This window comes from Schistocerca gregaria, chromosome 2, assembly GCF_023897955.1.
Source record: "Schistocerca gregaria isolate iqSchGreg1 chromosome 2, iqSchGreg1.2, whole genome shotgun sequence".
Classification (NCBI taxonomy): domain Eukaryota; kingdom Metazoa; phylum Arthropoda; class Insecta; order Orthoptera; family Acrididae; genus Schistocerca; species Schistocerca gregaria.
Window position 1 is genome coordinate 485,203,131 of NC_064921.1, and position 19,257 is coordinate 485,222,387.

The window sequence follows — 19,257 nt, forward strand, 5'->3', positions numbered from 1 at the left end:
GCGAATTATGGCCATAAATTCGTCACTGGTGGCTGCGAGTATATTTCATATCACCCGCGCCCCTAACTCACGCCGACAAGGCAAATAAATCATTATTCTTCTCGTCAATTATGTTTACACATTCTTACTTTCCACAGGGAGCTGAATGTCTGCTGAGACACGGTGCGCAATTTGTTTCTATGTAACGGTAGCTGTGAATAATGCTTCTTATTGCAGTAAAGCGTTAGCATGGTTAAATTAGAGAAGGGATGAACGACGTATTTTTTCTAAGAAGGGAGTCCGTGAATAAAATTGACAAGTGACACAAGATGTAAACTTACGCCTCATTAGGTGGTATTACATTTTTTTTTTCAGTGGAAATGCATGTGGCAGCTAAATTTCGGCAGGTGTCTGAAGTACCTAAAGCTTGAAATGGGGTTCTGTTTTGTAATAGTAAATAGATGTTACAGAATGACGTATGTTACGCTATTCGCACCTCTCATGGAAACGCATATATTGATTTCCATTCATTTCCTTAATTTGTTGTCCGTCAGTAATTGTCTAAATGGTTGCATTTGATCAATTACTGCCACGGGAAGTATATATACAGGATATAAACCTAATTTCCGAAATTACCTAAGAAATCACTACCCAAGCGAGCCTGTGACGTTGATGCGAACATCACGTATTTTGGAGTCGTCGTTAGGTTCGGACATCGATATCGAAATGAACGCACCAGCGCTAGCCTTCCAGAATTGTATGGTTTCACGTCCGCCTCCTTCGACAAGACCCCCTAACAGCATTGGCACCGAGGCCAGTGCAAGCGGATTCATCGGCGAATTTTTTCGATGTATCCGCAGCTTACCCGGCGCTGGCGTAACTGTTCACACACAGTGACACGCTTGTTTCTTTCTCTTGGTTTGATACTCAGTTTTTGTTCGTATGCTCTCCACGACTTTTGGTTCACGTTTGTATTCCTCTTGGTTTGCCCTTTCGAATCTCTGCTCCATTTGCGTCGTCCACTTCTCCTTTTCAGCCACTTTCTGTTTTCTAGGGAAACCTCCCAGTGACACTCTCTCAAAAGTTATAGGTAGTACGTTACAAAAGTGGCGAAAAAGTTGACTTTCACTTGAAAAATATCTCGCAGTGATGGACTGGTTTCTGGAGTTTTTGCAGGAACAACAGGAGGAACAGGTATACTTAGAATAATAACTACAGCTTGTGCATATGCCGGAGTTGATAAAGTAGAACGTGGAGGTCATCCGAGATGTATGCAGCCTGTGGGTCGAGCACCTGTGAGCAACCTTCGTCTCTACCCCTACAGTTGTTGTGTTTGACGACACTGTAGAACAGTACTCTATATTTCTAGGTAAGAAACATATCAGAGCCTTTAGTCCAGAGTTCTATGTTAGTTGTCACTAGTAGTAGTAGTAGTCTTTATGATACCTTGTCGCCGCGTGGTTTGAGGCGTCATGTCACGGACTGCGTGGCCCCTTCCGCCGGACGTCGAGTCGTCCCTCGGGCATGGGCGTGTGTGTGTTGTTCTTAGCATAAGTTAGTTTAAGTAGTGTGTAAGTCTAGGGACCGATGACCTAACCAGTTAGGAATTCACACACATTTGAACATTTTCTGATACCTTGGCATTAGTAGTAGGCCTTCCTGTATGGTTCAAAAGCTGTGTACACACACGGACCGTAAACTGTTCTTATTTATTGAAATGTGCAGTCTTTTGAGGGAATAGTATGCTATAAAATTTATATTGTGGCACCTTTATTGCAGTCGTCCCTCGGGCATGGGTGTGTGTGTGTTGTTCTTAGCATAAGTTAGTTTAAGTAGTGTGTAAGTCTAGGGACCGATGACCTAACCAGTTAGGAATTCACACACATTTGAACATTTTCTGATACCTTGGCATTAGTAGTAGGCCTTACTGTATAGTTCAAAAGCTGTGTACACACACGGACCGTAAACTGTTCTTATTTATTGAAATGTGCAGTCTTTTGAGGGAATAGTCTGCTATAAAATTTATATTGTGGCACCTTTATTGCAGTTTAACCAATATGGGAAACATAGTGACCAGTCTTATGCATCCTGTGTTGAGGATTTTCAAAGCCTCGCACGTAGTTTCAAAGTTTGAATGTACAAGATGTGGTGTCTCTTACGCTGCTTCTTTAATTAGAGACGTAGCTGTCAGATTAGCACTGAACAAGGTGTCCAGACTAGAGCTCTGGAATCGTCTGACCCCGAAGCACAATCGCAAATATTGACAGAACATTTGAGGTCTCAACAGCAGTTCAAAATGTGTTTTCATATAGTTGGTAAATAGCTCAGTTCTCGACCATGCTCCGACAACTTAGTCCCCTAGATTACACTCAATGTGTGAGTTCTGTGCAAGGAAACATTTCTTGCTGCCAACTAGATTTCAGTTAGTAAACAGATCGATCCTAGAGGGGCGTCTCGACGTAGATCAAGCTCATTACTAAGAAAAATTCCCAATCATCGTCGGATTCAACCCTACTTATGCTTTGGTATTGTCCAGACCGTTGTAAGCGCCAGGAGAGTAGAGGGTCACCAGGAGTTCACTGACACCAGTTTCAGCAATCCAGGAATTGAAGACATTACAGTCAGCTTTCCCAGAATCACTGACGCCGGCATCTGGCATTAATGCAAAGCATCCATCCCCTCTCCCCTGCGACCTATGACGTTACGCCGAGAGACCCCAGGGCAATACTGATGTTTAAGCTCAGGTCCCCATTCCTCGAGCAATTTTAATTTTTCTAAGTCGATTGTGTGTGCTGTCTATACTTTGCCCAGTACGAATAGCCGCCAGCAGCCAGACGGAAGAAGTCTGATAATAGTTGTCAGTTTCTTCTTTTTGTTATTAATAAAATTAATTTCCATGAGAGCAGTAGCTAACGCTGTACTGCTTCCATGTAATACTTAGATAACTGTTCAGTGTGTATTTTTACGAATGCACTGACCTATTGTGATAAATTAATAATGTAGCTGTGACGTTAGTAGAGTGCTAATAGCTTCACAACAATCTATTAAATTTAGAGGCAGTATGAGAGAGGTCGCTGGCGGCCTGTATCCCATAAGATGCATACTATGTAATCTGTATGGCCACCGTGTCCTGGAGTTCCATCAATATACTGAGGGGGGGGGGGGGCTGTAAGGCGCGCCATGTGGCAAGTGAGGACACCTTAGCAACTGCCGTGAATGCGTGAAGCTGGATCGGTGCAAGAAAAAGAAAAAATAACTAGAGGCAGTTTACGATGTGTATGCACTAATGAGCCAGAACATTATGACTACGTGCCTAATAGCCGATATGTCCACCTTTGGCACGTGGGCGACGCATCATGGCGAAACATCATGGCATGCAAGAAATGAGGCCATAGTAGGTCGCTGGACTGAGTTGGCAGCTCATCTATCTGCACACAAAAGTCACCTAATTCCCAGAAATTCCTGGGAATAGCGGCCGGGGGGGGGGGGGGGGGGAGGAGGAGGAGGAGGATGTCACATTCAATCACATGCCAGATGTGTTAGGTCGGGTTCAGATCTGGCGAGTTGGAGGACCAGAACGTCAACTGGAACCCGACACTGTGTTTCTTCAATCACTCCATTACACACTTGCCTTGTCAGATGGCGCATTATCTTGTCGAAAAATGCCATTGCTGTCGGGAAACATGATCGTCATGAAGGTGTGTACATATTCTGCAATCAGTATATGATACTTATTGGCCGTCATGGTGCCTTGCATGAACTTCACTGGTCCCATGGATGTCCATGAGAATTTTCCTATGAGTATAATGCAACTGCCGCCAGCTTATCTCCGTCCTGCAGTGCAGGTGTCAAGGAGCTTTTCTCCCTGGAAGACGACAGATTCACGTCCTCCCATTTGCATGATGAAGAAGGTATCGCGATTCGTCAGACCGTGCACGTTCTGCCACAGCGTCATCGTTCAGTGTGAATGATCATGTGCCCATTTCAGTCGACGTCATGGTGTTAACATTGGTACATGCATGGGTCGTCGGCTGAGGAGGTCAGTTCTTCAGAGCGTTCGCTGGACTGTGCTTTCAGGGACGCTAGTACTGTGCCCAAAATAAAAGTCTGATAGGTCCTCCACAGTTCGCCGCTTTTCCTTTTCTACCAGTCTGCCCCACCTATGACATCTAACATCTACAATGAGGGGTTTTGCCACGTGCTGAAGACTCACCACAGCACTCCTCGAACACCCGACAAGTCGTGCAGTTTCCAGAATGCTCGAGCCGAGCCTCCAGGCTGTTACAATCTTTTCTCGGTCAAACTCAGATGGATCGGGCGCCTTCCCCATTCTATACATGGTCAGCACCCTCACTGATACTACGTGCGCCGTGCATGTGCCTCGCTAGCAGTCATTCCTCGCAGGTGATGCTGCTATCCCTGGACGGGTTCATGTCTACAGTAGGTCGGTGGTCATAATGTTCTGGGTGATCAGTATATATTGTAAATTGCCAAAAAAAAAAAAAAAAAAATTCTTGTCTTTTCAATCCTTCCAACCAATAAAAGCTTGCATGCGAATGTCTCCACGGACACATACACACACACGCACACACACACACACACGTGATGTAATTGTGATGTATACGCTTGTACAACACCGGTGTTACCTCAGCGTAACGTGTTACGCAGCAGTTATGTCTTATTTTCACTGCACATACGTCCTACATCTCCTGTGAAAATACTTTGACAGTGTAAAATCAACACATCAAAGAGGGGGTGGGGGCGATGTTGCTTCACGTCCGTGGGTGTAAATCTGAAATTTGGGAGACGCGTGACCCCTGGGTGGTGCTAAGAGGGCGACAAAACTTGCAGGCAGACAATTTTTCTGTATCTACTGGCTATTCGAGAGGTACATAACCGAGAGGAAATGACTGATAATCAAATCAAAAGCCCGTCACAGGTTCAAACATCTAGGAAACTTGGAGCAAGTATTAAAATATGACAACTGAATAGTGAGGGCATTAGGAGAACCAAATGACAAATTCTTCGAAACTAATTGGCTAAGCACAGGATTGACGTGGTTGCCCTACAGCATACCCGCGCAGATAACGAAGAACAACTATGCTCCAGAGGAAAAAAATACCAGGATACGATATAATTGGTGCAACATACCACCATGCCTCTGCAGCAGCCACATTCATCAAAAACAAAATATAGAACGCTCACCTGTTATCCACTCCGACAAATCACAATATCGACTTTGTGATAATCAAAAAAGGTGAATGGTCATAAGTTACATTTACAAACCACCAGGATCCTCATGGCAAGCAGATGTGCTCGAATGGTACCGCCAACCCGCTGTCTTTGTAGGAGACTTTAACAGCCACTACACGCAACGGCGATATGGAACAACTGATACACATGGTGAAGCCTTAGCAAACTGGGCAGAAGAAAACAACATCCACCTCATTTTCGATGCTTAAGATCGCGGTTCGTTCAGATCAGCAGTTTGGAAACGAGAGTAACTAGACCTCTGCTTTGTCACAGTTGATGAAAATCACCAACTGGCCAACACAAACCGAAATGGTTTGCCAGATTTCGTTTATGGCCAACACGTCTAGTCCTAGCAGAAATCTGCACAAGTATTCCACTGATAACCTCAACTTCTCGACCCAGATGGAACCTACAAAAAAAAAGCGGATTGCAAAGCATGCCTGGGATGGATCCCTCCATCTGGGAACAGTTTGTGGGAACAGTCATCAGTACAGCATAAAAGCACATACCTAGAGAATACCGCAAAGAATGCATTTCGGGTTGGGACCAGAAATGTGAGGAACTGTATAATGACTACCAAAGCAGCGGCGACATAGAAATAGCAGATGACCTCACACACAGTCTTGATACTGCACGACGACAGAAGTGGATGGAAACTACTCAGGCTATGGACTTTAAAGTATCCAGAAGAAAAGCATGGTCCCTGATTCCAAAGCCAGGAGGAGCCAGCCATATCGCTCGAGAAGAAAACCCCGCAACACCTAACAAATATATAAATAAATAGGAAGCACTCTTGATTGATTAACTTTTTCAGTGGTGACCGATTTCGATCTTTTTATCAGATCATCTGCGGACCATGAATGTCTGCCGGAGGCAGTGGCGTATGACAATCCTCTTGTTCGTGGCTGGTGGTGTTGGCAGTACATCACCAGCCACAAACAAGAGGACGAAGCAAGGAGGACACCAATAGCAGACTAGCAGTGGCAAAAAGCACATTCCTGACCAAGAGCACTCTACTAGTATCTTACATAGGTCTTAATTTGAGGAAAAGAATATACGTTTGACGCACAGCATTGTATAATAGTGAAATATGAATTGTGGGAAAAACAGAACAGAAGAGGATCGACGCACACTTGGATACGTAGCAGAGGTCAACTTCATCAACTTTGTGACCATCAATCCTGATGTTAGTTCCTCGGTCTTCTTATTTCTGCTACTTCTCATTACTTACGTCTTTCTTCGATTTACACTCCGTCCATATTCTGTACTCATTAGACTGTGTAATCCATTCAGCAGATCATGTAATCCTTCTTCACTTTCACTCAGGATAGCAATTTCATCTACGAATGGTATCATTCATACCCTTTCATCTTGAGGTTTAATGCTACTCCTGAAACTTTACTTGGTTTCCATCATCGATTCTTCGATCTACAGAATGAATAGTACGGGCGAAAGAGTTTATCCCTGTCTTACACCCTTTTTAATATAAGAATTTCGTTCATGGTCGTCCACTCTTTTTACTCCATCTTGGTTCTTGTAGATAATGTATATTATCCGGGCCCATAGGATTAGCCGGGCGGTCTGAGGCGCTGCAGTCTTGGACTGTGCTGCTGGTCCCGGCGGAGCTTCGAGTCCTTCCTCGGGCATGTGTGTGTGTGTTTGTCCTTAGGATAATTTAGATTAAGTAATGTGTAAGCTTAGGGACTGATGTCCTTAACAGTTAAGTCCCATAAGATCTCATACACATTGAACATTTTATATTACCCGTCTCTCACTATAGCTTACCGCTATTTTTCTCAGAATTTCGAACATCTTGCACCATTTTACATTGTCGAATGCTTTTTCTAGGTCGACATATACTATGAACGTGTGTTGATTGTTCTTTACTTTTGCTTCGATTATCAACCGCAACGTAAGAATCGCCCGCCTGGTAGCTTTACCTTTCCGAAAGCTAAATTAATCGTCATCTAACACATCCTCAGTTTTCTTTATGATCGTTCAGTATATTAGTCTTGCCAGCAGCTTGGATGCCTAGGCTATTAAGCTGATTGTGCGGTAATTCTCGCACTGATCAGCTCTTGCAGTCTTCGGAACATCATCGATGATAGTTTCCGAAAGTCAGAGGGTACGTTGCCAGACCAATTCATTCTACTCCTCTAATGATTTTAGTAATTCTGATGGAATGTTATTGATCCGTTCAGCCTTATTTGATCTTAGGTCATACAAAACTCTCTTAAAATCTGATTTATAATACTGCATCCCCTATATCTTCTAAACTGAATCTTTTTGCTTCTTCTATCACATCAGTCACATCTTACCCCTGATGGAGGCCTTCAGTGTACACTTCCCACCTATTCGCTCTCTCCTTTGCATTGAACACTGGAATTCCCGTTGCACTCTAAATGTTACTATCCTTGCTTTTAATTTCACCGAAGGTCGTTTTGACTTTCGTATATATTGGGACAGTCCTTCGGACAGTAATTTCTTTTTCTATTTTTTCACATTTTCCAAGCAGCCATTTCGTCTTAGCTTCCCTGCACCTCCTATTTGTTTCATTCCTCAGCGACTTGTTTTTGTTCATTCCTGAATTTATATGAACATTTTTGTACTTCCTTCTTTCATCAAACAGCTTAAATTTTTTTTCTGTTAGCGATTATTTCTTTACAGTTACCTTCTTTGCACATATGTTATTCTTTCCAGTTTCTGTGACTGCTGTTTTTATAGATGTCCATTCCTCTTCAACTGAACTTCCTACTGGACTATTCTTTATTAATCTACAGCCTTAGAGAACTTCAAGCGTACCTCGTCATTCCGTAGTTCTTCCGTATGCCACTTCCTTGCGCATTTATTCTTCCTGACTAGACTCTGAAACTTCAGCCTACTCTTCATCAAAACTGCATTGTGGTCTGAGTCTATATCTTCTCCTGGGCACGGCTTACAATCCAGAATCTGATTTCGTGATGTCTGTCTGACAATAATGTAATCTAACTGAAGTCTTCCCGTATCATCCGGTCTTTTCCATGTATACCTCCTCCTCTGTGATTGTTGAACAGAGTTTTCGCTACTACTAGCTGAAATTTATTACAGAACTCCATTAGTTTTTCTCCTCTCTCATGCCTTGTCCCAAGCCAATATTCTTCTGTGATCTTTTCTTCTACTCCAACCCTTACAACTGCATTCGAGTCCTGCATGACTAATAGATTTTCATCTCCCTTTGCGTATTATGTTACCCTTTCAATATCCTCATACACTTTCTCTATCTCCCCATTTTCAGCTTGCGATATCTGCATGTATACTTGATATATGGTTCTGGGATTTGATTTTGTGTCGATTGTGAAAAGAATAACCCTATCACTGAACTGTTCACAGTAACACACTCTGTGGCCTACCTTCAAATTCACGATGAATCCTACTTCCTTTATATCATTTTCTGGTGCTTTTGATGTTACCCTATACACATTTGACCACAAATCCTTGACGTCTCTCCGTTTCACTTGACTGACCCCTACTGTGTCTAAACTGAGCCTTTGCATTTCCCTTTTGAGATCTTCTAGTTTCCCTACCACGCTCAAGCTTATGACATTCCACCTCAGACTCGTAGATCGTTATCCTTTCGTTGATTATTCAATTTCTTTTCTCGTAGTGACCCTAGGTAGCCCCTCCCGGAGATCCGAATGGGGACTATTCCGGAATCTTTTGCCAATGGAGAGATCATCATGACACTTTTTCAATTACAGGCCACATGCCCTGTGGATACCCGCTACGTGTGTTTAATGCAGTGTTTTGCAGTGAGTTCTGCAATCTCATGACGTTGATCACTGCTGATTCTAGCACACTTAGGGACAGTTTCCCACCCCAAGGGGAAGGGAATGTCTTTACTCTCTGTCCACTCCTCCGCCCTCTTTGAGAAGGCAGTTGGCTGAATAATGGTAACTCCTTATGGCGGAAATCTTCGACCACCAACGCTGATTATTAATCAAAATTACGCGGTGGCGAGTTTCGATCGTTGTGATTGTGAATCAAAGACACGCCCCCACCCCCTTTATCCTTTATTTTGATTTCATTTCAAGCTCATGGTTGATCGAGTCACTCTGTTTTTCTTTTACTTTTTTTTTCAGAGAACAGCTAATCCTCTGACCGTAGACGCCGAGCTACCGTGTAGGCGTCCGCTAGACGACGGGTGATTTATATTTCTGTATTCCTTAATTTCCGTCAACGTTATTTTACTTCCTTCTTTCGTCAATCAATTGAAGTTTTTCTTCGACGCCCATAGTTTATTCGTAGTTAGCTTCTATGTCCTTCTATGTACCTGTATTTTTCGTTAAAACTTCGGTACAACTGCAAGCATGTATCACTCTTAGTACTTTGGTACTGCACTTCTTTGCGTTCTGATTTCTCCTGACTAACCTCTTGAACTTCAACTTACACTTCATTACTACTAAATTGTGATGTGAGTTGATACCTAGTACAGACTACACCTTATAACCCAGTGTCTGGTTTCGGAATATCTGCCTCACCATGGTGTAATCTAACTGAAAGCCTCCTATATCTCTCGGTCTTTTCCAAATATACCCACCATATTTGTAGTGAGCCTTAGCATTTCCTTTTCAAGGTTTTGTAGCTTCCCTATGGCGTTCAAACTTCTGACATTCCAAGTCCCGATCCGTAGAACGTTATTCTTTCGTTGGTTATTTAGTCTTTTTCTTGCAGTCACCTCATCTTGGCAGTCCGCTCCTAGTGATCTGACTGGAGACTATTCCATTCTTTCGTCAATGGAAGGTCATGATAGTTTTCCCTTACAGAAACGCCATGTATCTCTAACGCAGTGGATTCCATTGCCTTCCGTGTCCTCATGCCGTTGAACGTTACTGAGTCTTCTGCCTTTAAGGGGAGTTTCCCATCCCCTGGACAAGAGAGTGCCCTGAACCTCTATCTGCTACTCAGCCCGCTTTTACAAGGTAGTTGGCAGAATGAATGCGACTTGTCAGGCCGCAAACTTTCGACCGCCATTGCTGATGATTTTTGTTGAAATTATTACCGGTGGTGAGGTTCGAACGCGGGACCGAAAACGTTTTCATTACTAGTTAAAGACACTCCCCCTCGACCAGAGCTGCTATTCCCCTACACACCCCAAAATTCAGGTTGTATCCGTTTAATACTTATACAGGTGATAGAAGCAGACATTGCTGTTGTGTGAGGAGACAGTGTCATGTAATTCGATTATTACAGTATCTTCCAGTTGATAAAATATGTCTCTATGCATATATGAGCAATTTTTATTGCAAACAACTTTGTTCATAATATTGACCTACATGGTTGTTATAATATAACTTTCGCTACATGAGAGAGCCCACATGACAAACGAGTGATCGTGGGACAATGAAACTTTAAAGAACCATTTTTATGGACATGCGGAAGAGAAATGACGAATAAAACTGAAACTATGCATTTACTAATTTTTATCATTTAAACACTGACCTACAGAATTTTCCCTGGTAAAGACAACTCAGCGTAACCTATTCATTTATTACCCACAATATACAAGCCCAACGCAGTCTGACTGCTATACAGTGACAACATGACTGACAATAATTAACACAAAAGAATGGCCATGAATTGCAAGAAATCCTAACAATAATAAAATTCCAGAAAAAATGAAGTTAAAGAAATATGAAACTACCTCCAACTCCGTTAATTGCCTAAACTTATAACAATCACGAACCTCATTTTTTTATAAGTCATTTACCTCACAGAATATCTTCATAACATGAGCTACAGAAATTACAGTAAGTAGCAACTACAGCCAGCTCAATAAAAATATTGTAACTACTATACACAGTAACTACTAGGAGGCATATAGTTAGCAAAAGAAAGATTTTTTTGAAGAGTAAACAATGTATTTAGAAAATTTTACCTTATTCATGTGACAACCAGTTCTAAAAATTATATAGTTGTCAATAATTCCACAACTCAAACATTACTAACAACATCCAACCTCATTTTACATTTCCTTGAGTCTCACTTTACAATGCACGTCCTACCAACACAGAGTCTGCACTGAGAAAAACGTATCCAAGCCCTTCTTTATCCACTCGCTAACTGCTAGTCCGTCTCTTGCCGAGGGCGCATTGCGTTGTCAGCGATATTAACAAAGTCTATAGCGCTGCCAACATACAAACAGGCTACTTACAAAACTTAGAAAGGAACACATTTTAATTTGCACATGGGAGAATGTCTTTTGTTAATTGTGTACCATGTTTACGTTCCAGATTACAACGTTGCTGAATGTGATGACCATCTGGATCTACGACAGCTGGAACAGCACTAGAGTTTGCTCTACTTTTGCCCTGAACAACGGTGGACAAAGGAATGTTCAGCTATCGTGACACAGCTCGTGCACTGCTTGAAGATCACACATTGTCGTCAGCATTCTCAGCCATGGCAACAGTATCGTCTTCAACAATTTGTGACGAAATATGTGACATCAGCCAGTAGCAATTCCCAAGTCGCCAGTTAATTCTAACTTCCGAATCATGTTTTTCAACCCAATTGTGGTGAAAGAACATCTTCATACTCCTTTAATGTGTCGATACTCGCCAAGATATGGCCGCTATTTTGATAAAACAGCTTCACGAATAAAACTCTGCTCAGGTTATTCGAATCATTGTTGACTGTCTGCAACTACAATTCACACTGACGCTCGTAATTCAAGCCTACGTCACCGAAGCAGCACCGGCGCCTAATGACAAGTCATGACACTAGCACCAGTAACAATGCAAATCACGCAGTGCAGTCTGAACATCATTCCCATGAAGTCGCGTAGCCATACAGGAAATAGGTTCCTATACACTGGCTCAAGCAGCGAAAGTTTAGTTATAACCTCTCTGTACAAGCTAGTTTTGTTATACACTGAAGAGCCAAAGAAACTGGTACACCTGCCACCGCGAATACGCAGAAGTGACGCAACACGATGTGGCATGGATTCGACTAATGTCGGAAGTAGTGTTGGAGGAAGCTGACACCATGAATCCTGCAGGGCTGTCCATAAATCCGTAAAAGTACGAGGGGGTGGAGATCTCTTCTGTACAGCAAATTGCAAGGCATCTCATATATGCTCGTTATTGTTAATGCCTGGGGGTTTGGTGGCCAGCGGAAGTGTTTAAGGTCAAACAAGGGTTCCTGGGGCCACTCTGTAGCACTTCGGGGAGTCTCTGGTGTCGCATTGTTCGACTGGAATTGCCCAAGACAGTCGGAATGCACTATGAACAGGGATGGATGCAGGCGATCAGATAGGATGCTCACGTACGTGTCACCTGTCAGAATGGTATCTAGACTTATCGGGGGTCCCAAATCACTACAACTGCACACGTCCCACACCATTACAGAGACCGGCTTGAACAGTCCCCAGCTGACATGCAGTGTCATGGATTCATGAGCTTGTCTCCATACGCGCTCACTCCATCCGCTCGATACAATTTGATATGAGACTCATTCGACCAAGCAACATGTTTACGGTCACCAACATTCCTACGTCGGGGTTGACGGGCTCAAGGGAGGCAGTCATCAAGAATACAAGAGCGGGCCTTCGGCTCCGAAAGCCCATATTGATGATGTTTCGTTGAATGGTTCTTACGCTGACACTTGTTGATGGTCCTGCACTGTATTCTTTGGTAATCTGCGGAATGATTGCTCTTCTGTCACGTTGAACGTTTCTCTTCAGTCGTCGTTTGTCCCTTTGTCCGGCAGCAGTGGTGTCGGAGATCTCATGTCTTACCCGATTCCTGATATTCACTGTACACTTGTAGAATAGTTGTACGGGAAAATCCCCACTAGAACGCTATATTGGAGATTCTCTGTCCCATCGCTCGACCGTCGACTATAATACCACGTTCAAACTCACTTAAATCTTGATAGCTGGCCACTGCAGCAGCAGTAATCGATCTTTGATGTGGAACTTGAACAGTCAGACACTTGTTGTCTTATATAGGCATTGCCGAAAAAAATGGTTCAAATGGCTCTGAACACTATGAGACTAAACATCTGAGGTCATCAGTCCCCTAGAACTTAGAACTACTTAAACCTAACGAACATAAGGACATCACACACATCCATGCCCGAGGCAGGATTCGAACCTGCGACCGTAGCGGTCGCGCGGTTCCAGACTGAATCGCCTAGAACCGCTCGGCCACTTCGGCCGGCGGGTCTGCCGACCGCAGCGCCGTATTGTGTCTGTTTACCTATCACTGTATTTGAATACACACGCCTGTACCAGTTTATTTTGCGCTTCAGTATGTATCAGTGTTATTATTGGTAAGAGATTCGGATTTTTTAGACTATGCTATGAAGGCATCGTTTTTTATTCTGCTGAAGTATCTTATAATGACAACGATTTCTATCACTGCAAGTATAAATTCCAACAAAAACAGTACCCTGTACCTACCACTCTCTTGCGGTGTCGTAAATTCTAATGTAAAGACGAATGGTAGGACAGGCAGTTGGGAAGTCAGCACCTCACTTAGTGCATGCATAAGAAAGTGCTATTCTAACTCATAATTTAATTTGTTAAGCTAGAATTGAACAGCTAACACACAGATTCGTCATTAGGTAGTAAAATAGCTGGAATAAGACATGGAGGAAACTACCACAATTTATTTTGTAGAGAATATTTATTTATTTTTTACGGAAATATATTTACTTATATTCCTCGCTGCATTGTAGCACAGTATCAGATAAAAAATTGTCTTCTATAAGCCTTAAATTCAGCTTGCACTGCGCGTAGTCCAACAGATGCGAATATACCAATTGGAGTACTGCTCATGAGCTCGCTCTCTACGGACTTCATAACTTCGACACTTGAACATCTTGCTACAGAGGGAGTACAAGTATTAATGCAGTGCTTCATTTGGTCAATAGTTACACTGTTGTTGTGCAAATACTCGACAAATTCATAGTGCGCCCCTTTATATAGTACCACCAACGGCACAATCCATCAGTTGCAATTGACAATGCACAATACAGGTCATTAAATTTAATAAAGCTTGCATCTTTCAGGTATATGTTTGTGTCCCGTTACGTTAATTGTAGTATCACCTCACCATACATATCTACTGTCGATACCTTGTGACCGAGCATGTGAATGCCAGTTGGAGTACCCGATGCATCATACTTGTGTGTGTGTGTGTGTGTGTGTGTGTGTGTGTGTGTGTGTACTGTTATTGGATGATGGGGTTGAACAATTTTTTTAAAAAAGGACATATTTACGTCAATTTACAATATATACACATTGTAAATACCCTCTAGTTGCTACTTCTTTTTTCTCCGCCAGCTGCGCATATTCATGGCAGTTGATTGCCAGGTGCGTTGCCTGCCACATATCTTGCATACTGTCACCTACACTTATTGATGGTACCACAGGGTACAGTGGCCACCCAGATTACATAGAGTGCGTCCTATGGGATTCTGGCCACCAATTACCTCTCTCAAATGGTTCAAGTGGCTCTGAGCACTATGCGACTTAACTTCTGAGGTCATCAGTCGCCTAGAACTTAGAACTAATTAAACGTAACTAACCTAAGGACATCCCACACATCCATGCCCGAGGCAGGATTCGAACCTGCGACCGTAGCGGTCGCTCGATTCCAGACTGTAGCGCCTAGAACCGCTCGACCACTCCGGCCGGCTACCTCTCTCATAATGCCCCTAAATTTAATAGATTGTTGTGACTGTACCAGCACCCTAACAACCTCAAAATAACGTTATTAATCTGTCACAATAGGCCAGTGCATCCATAATAATAATCACGGAATAGCTCTTTAAGTCTGCAGTACAGCATTAAGTACAGCACCCACGCAAATTGACTTTTGTTAATAACAAAAATAACTGACAAATACTGCTAGACTTCTTCCGCCTGGCTGTTTGCTGCTGCTGTTTGCGGCACTCCATATTGGACAAAGCACAGACAGAAAATGTTGGCACACACGCGGCCGAATTATAAAAATTAAAATTCCTCAAGTGTGTGTGTGGTGGTGCGGGGAGGGCGGGGAGAGGGGTCGAGCTTACACCCCACTGGTGTCCTTGGGACTCTCGACGTAACGCCACTGGCCATAGAGGAGAAGGGGTAGAATGATGTCATTGCACGAGTGCCTGCGAGGACTAAGGGCTGTGAACATGTTGACATATGGGGGTCTGTATCGGTTCGGGAGGCTTGTACGGATAGCAAAAGTGGTTTAGGTGACCGCTACCATTAAACAGGTAATTCGGGTTCGAGTTACTATGCTGCACAAATCTCCGTGCTTCACTAAAATGCTGTAAATGTGGTGTTAAACAGTATTCGCAATTTGCGAATACATCTTTTCTATTTCATACGGCTGCTTATCTGAGGGTCATTGCATAGTAGTATACAGACACTGTAAAATACATAGATTGTAAACTGTAAATATAATTAAATGAACGCAGGAAAACTGTAGATTTGTAACAGAACAAGCATACGATTAATTTTAGCTTCATGACTGGAACTTCGTTACAGAATAAGCGGAATTGTAACTTTGCGCTAGTAATTTACAACAGACTAAGAGTAATTGTAATTTCATGTTGGGGAATTCGTATAGTAAAAGCGATGTTCATGGTTCTGCTTAAATGTAACCAAAGAGATTGTCAGTATTCAACACCGGCATCATTATTTATTCAAATATTCATTATTACTAACCGTAACACCATGTTGGGGAATTCGGATTGTAAAAAAGATGTTTCATGGTTATGCTTAAATTTAACCACAAGGATTGTCAGTACAGAGCACTGAAATCTTTATTTGTTCAACTATTGTTATTGTTGTACTTCATCATTTTTTATTTTAAATTCAGCTATGTGATATGAATGTGAGAGTGTGTGAGTGTAGGTTTAATGGTCTTATTAGCAAGGAAAGACATGAGACAGGATAGTAATAATAAACTGGTTTATCAGCGCAGCTAGTTGTCGATTGAACGTAAAGAGCTTTAATACCAGCGCTTTATGTGTTGGCGGATCTGTGGTAAAGAGCACACGTCTTAGCAGGGATATATTGCGAGGAGTTAGTAGGCTACAGAGTTTTCAGCTGAGTTTCTGTTTATTTTGGTAAAACGGCATCAGGTGTAAGACCAATAAGAGTCTTTTAACTTACAGTACAGTTATAGCCAAGAATACATCTCGTTTTAAATATCTAAAACTTTAATATAGGTTCAGTATACAGGGTGTAGCTGAGTTACGTTTGAAAAATTTTTGGAGATTGTAGAGGATGAAGTAGTGGCAATAGAAACTTTCAGATTTCCGGTCGTAGGTTCCTTAAATCAAGACGTTCAAAATTTCACCTCTACTGTCTCAAAACTTTTGTAAACGTCTGTAATAACCGTTATAAATAGTATGGCTGGAGCTTAAAGCCAAAACATAAATTCAACTCGATCTCTCTTTCTACAGCAGAAAACCGAAAGCACAATATAGAAAAAATTGTAGAGCAGAACGGGGCATGTTTACACAGGGCGCACGTTTACACAGATCACTTTTCTCGAGAACTATTCTTGCTAGAGAGCTACCCACGATGGAAGACTAGTACTACATCTACTAAGGGCTCTCAGATAAACTTTACGGCTACAGATGAGAAAATAAATGTGTTTTTGTGCGAGGTGAGCAAATTTTCTTATTGAAATATCGAATTTCGTTGGAAACACTCCTTTTAGAACTGTGAATAGGTAAATATACGTTCATTTGCAGGAGATAATTGTACTTTGTATCGTACAGTTATAAAATTTGAAAGACTGAAGATGACTACTTTAATTTCGATACTAATTCAAACATGGCTATGGGGAACATCTACCCATTTCTTTTGCGGCACGTTTAGACACTATTTTGCGTTGCCGTCGTAACTGATACTCGAATAAAAAAATTTAAGACAACAGGAGTAGGAAGCACAGTTTAAAAAAGTAAAAGCACAGGAGAATAAAATGTTTAAATTGGTCAGAAAATTACTTGAACGTAATGAACCTGAAGCAGAAAGAATTAATTCTATGAGACCAAGAATTTGCAAGGAATTGCTAAAAGCATGAACAAGGGAAAACTTCAGTAGGCCTAGACATGGTAACTATCCATGCTCTTCTATGTCTGTCATCCTCTCCGGATCCGCGTAGTTTCCGCTTCCGTTTATGTCGTCTGTCATCTTGTAACTCCTCTTTCCTCTCAATCTCCTCTCACTAAGTAGTCCTTCTAAATCGTCTGTTCAACAGCATCGAATGTCCCATCCAGTTCTTATCCTTTCTCTTATAACCTACAGGAGTCTCGTGACAATGATGGAAATTGATGTATGTACCTGTTGAAACGATACAACTCATCACGAGGAAATCAAGATTAGGTCTAGTGCCTTGAACGTACAACGGAATCTCATGAGACTTGTCCTACAAGAAAAACATTATTTTTATGTGGATAAATTGCAGCTCGGACAGTGATGACAAATGGACCTTTAATTATCACTGAAACTTCTATGCATGCCACGCTAACAGGCTGAAAGGTGGCCAAGAAAACTTTTACTGCAAATAAATGTTTTATATTTTACCATATTAATTGGTGTAAGCAGGCCTGTAAATTTGTTTACTGTCAATAAAAGATGTTTTCAAAATTTTGTTAGTGTATTTGTTTGCTCATTATTGTGTTGTTTACGCGTAGACGTCCATCATAGCTGCGTGAACTTTCCCTATACCCGGGGCACGTCTAAGCACTCTACTTGAACATGTATAAGATTATCTTTCACGTTGAGTTAGAAGTATACATGCCAAGATGTATACTATGTCATAACACTACACAATTTTAAACACGATAAATCTAACCGAAAATATTTTAAAAATTCCGGAAAGAAATCCTCGTAAATATAACCCGCCCCTCCCTCCTATGTACATGTATATGCGATATTTATTTATTAAAACGTTTCCAGGTTTTGAGTTCACTGAATTTCGCGTTATGAGAAACATATTTTCTTAGGAAGCTGATAATCCAGAGATGCGGCCACTTTGTCAGATGTGAAGACGAAGCAATCGACATGGGTGGAGTTAGCCCATCTGAGCGGCCGTCCTTCCAACGGAGCCGAGCAGGTAAGAAGGGAGTGGCGAGTGGGATAACGGGCTGCGACGGTCGGCGGTCTCAGGAGACAACTGAAAGCCGATGCGATCCAGCAGGCCCCAGGCGGAGCTCGCGGAAGGCTTAGCAGCTGGGACGCCGCAGCCGTTGACAGTGTGCGAGCGGTACGGATGCCACAGCTTCTTGTGTACGGGATGGAAAAGTTATACGCCACTGGGACACCCAGAAGAGAAAGACGCAAAATGTTTTTTTCTTACATACCCATTGCCAACTCCTCATCAAGAACTGTGTAATATGTATTTCGAGTATAGCTATTTAGTGTTAAATGGTTGTAGAGTTTAGTAATTATATTGTAAAAGAGGATGCGAGAGAGAAGCTAGTGGGCAATCATAAGATTAGCACATGGCGTATCTGTTGAATAGTACCCAGAAGGCCTCCGAGAGACGTATGGATAAATACCAGAAGTGTCACCACATTCCTTAGCTCCAAGAAACACTTCATAGTTTTTTGGAAATAGTCCAGGCTATTCACCCACGATATGATGATTTTAAACTCTAACCAAGTAGCGCTCTTCCCCTTGCGGACAAATGTCTGATGCAGAATATTTCCTCCGCTATTAATATTAAAGTTCATTATGTCACTGAAACATACTAGCACAATATAAGTATAGCGTCGGAAACTACAGGGACGTCTAGTAGCAGTTTGTACTGACATTACGAGTAAAAAAACAACGGAATTATTGATTGATTAAGTGCGACAGATTCGTAACCTACTCTAAAGAAAACCTTTTTACACTGTCTTTTCCACGACTTAATTTCCGCAACCCAGAATCTACACTGCAATGCCATTTGATTTTGGAAACCCCACTATTCCTAAAAAATGCTCTCTTAAATTTTACAAGGTATCATACTGGTCAGTAGCAATAATGCC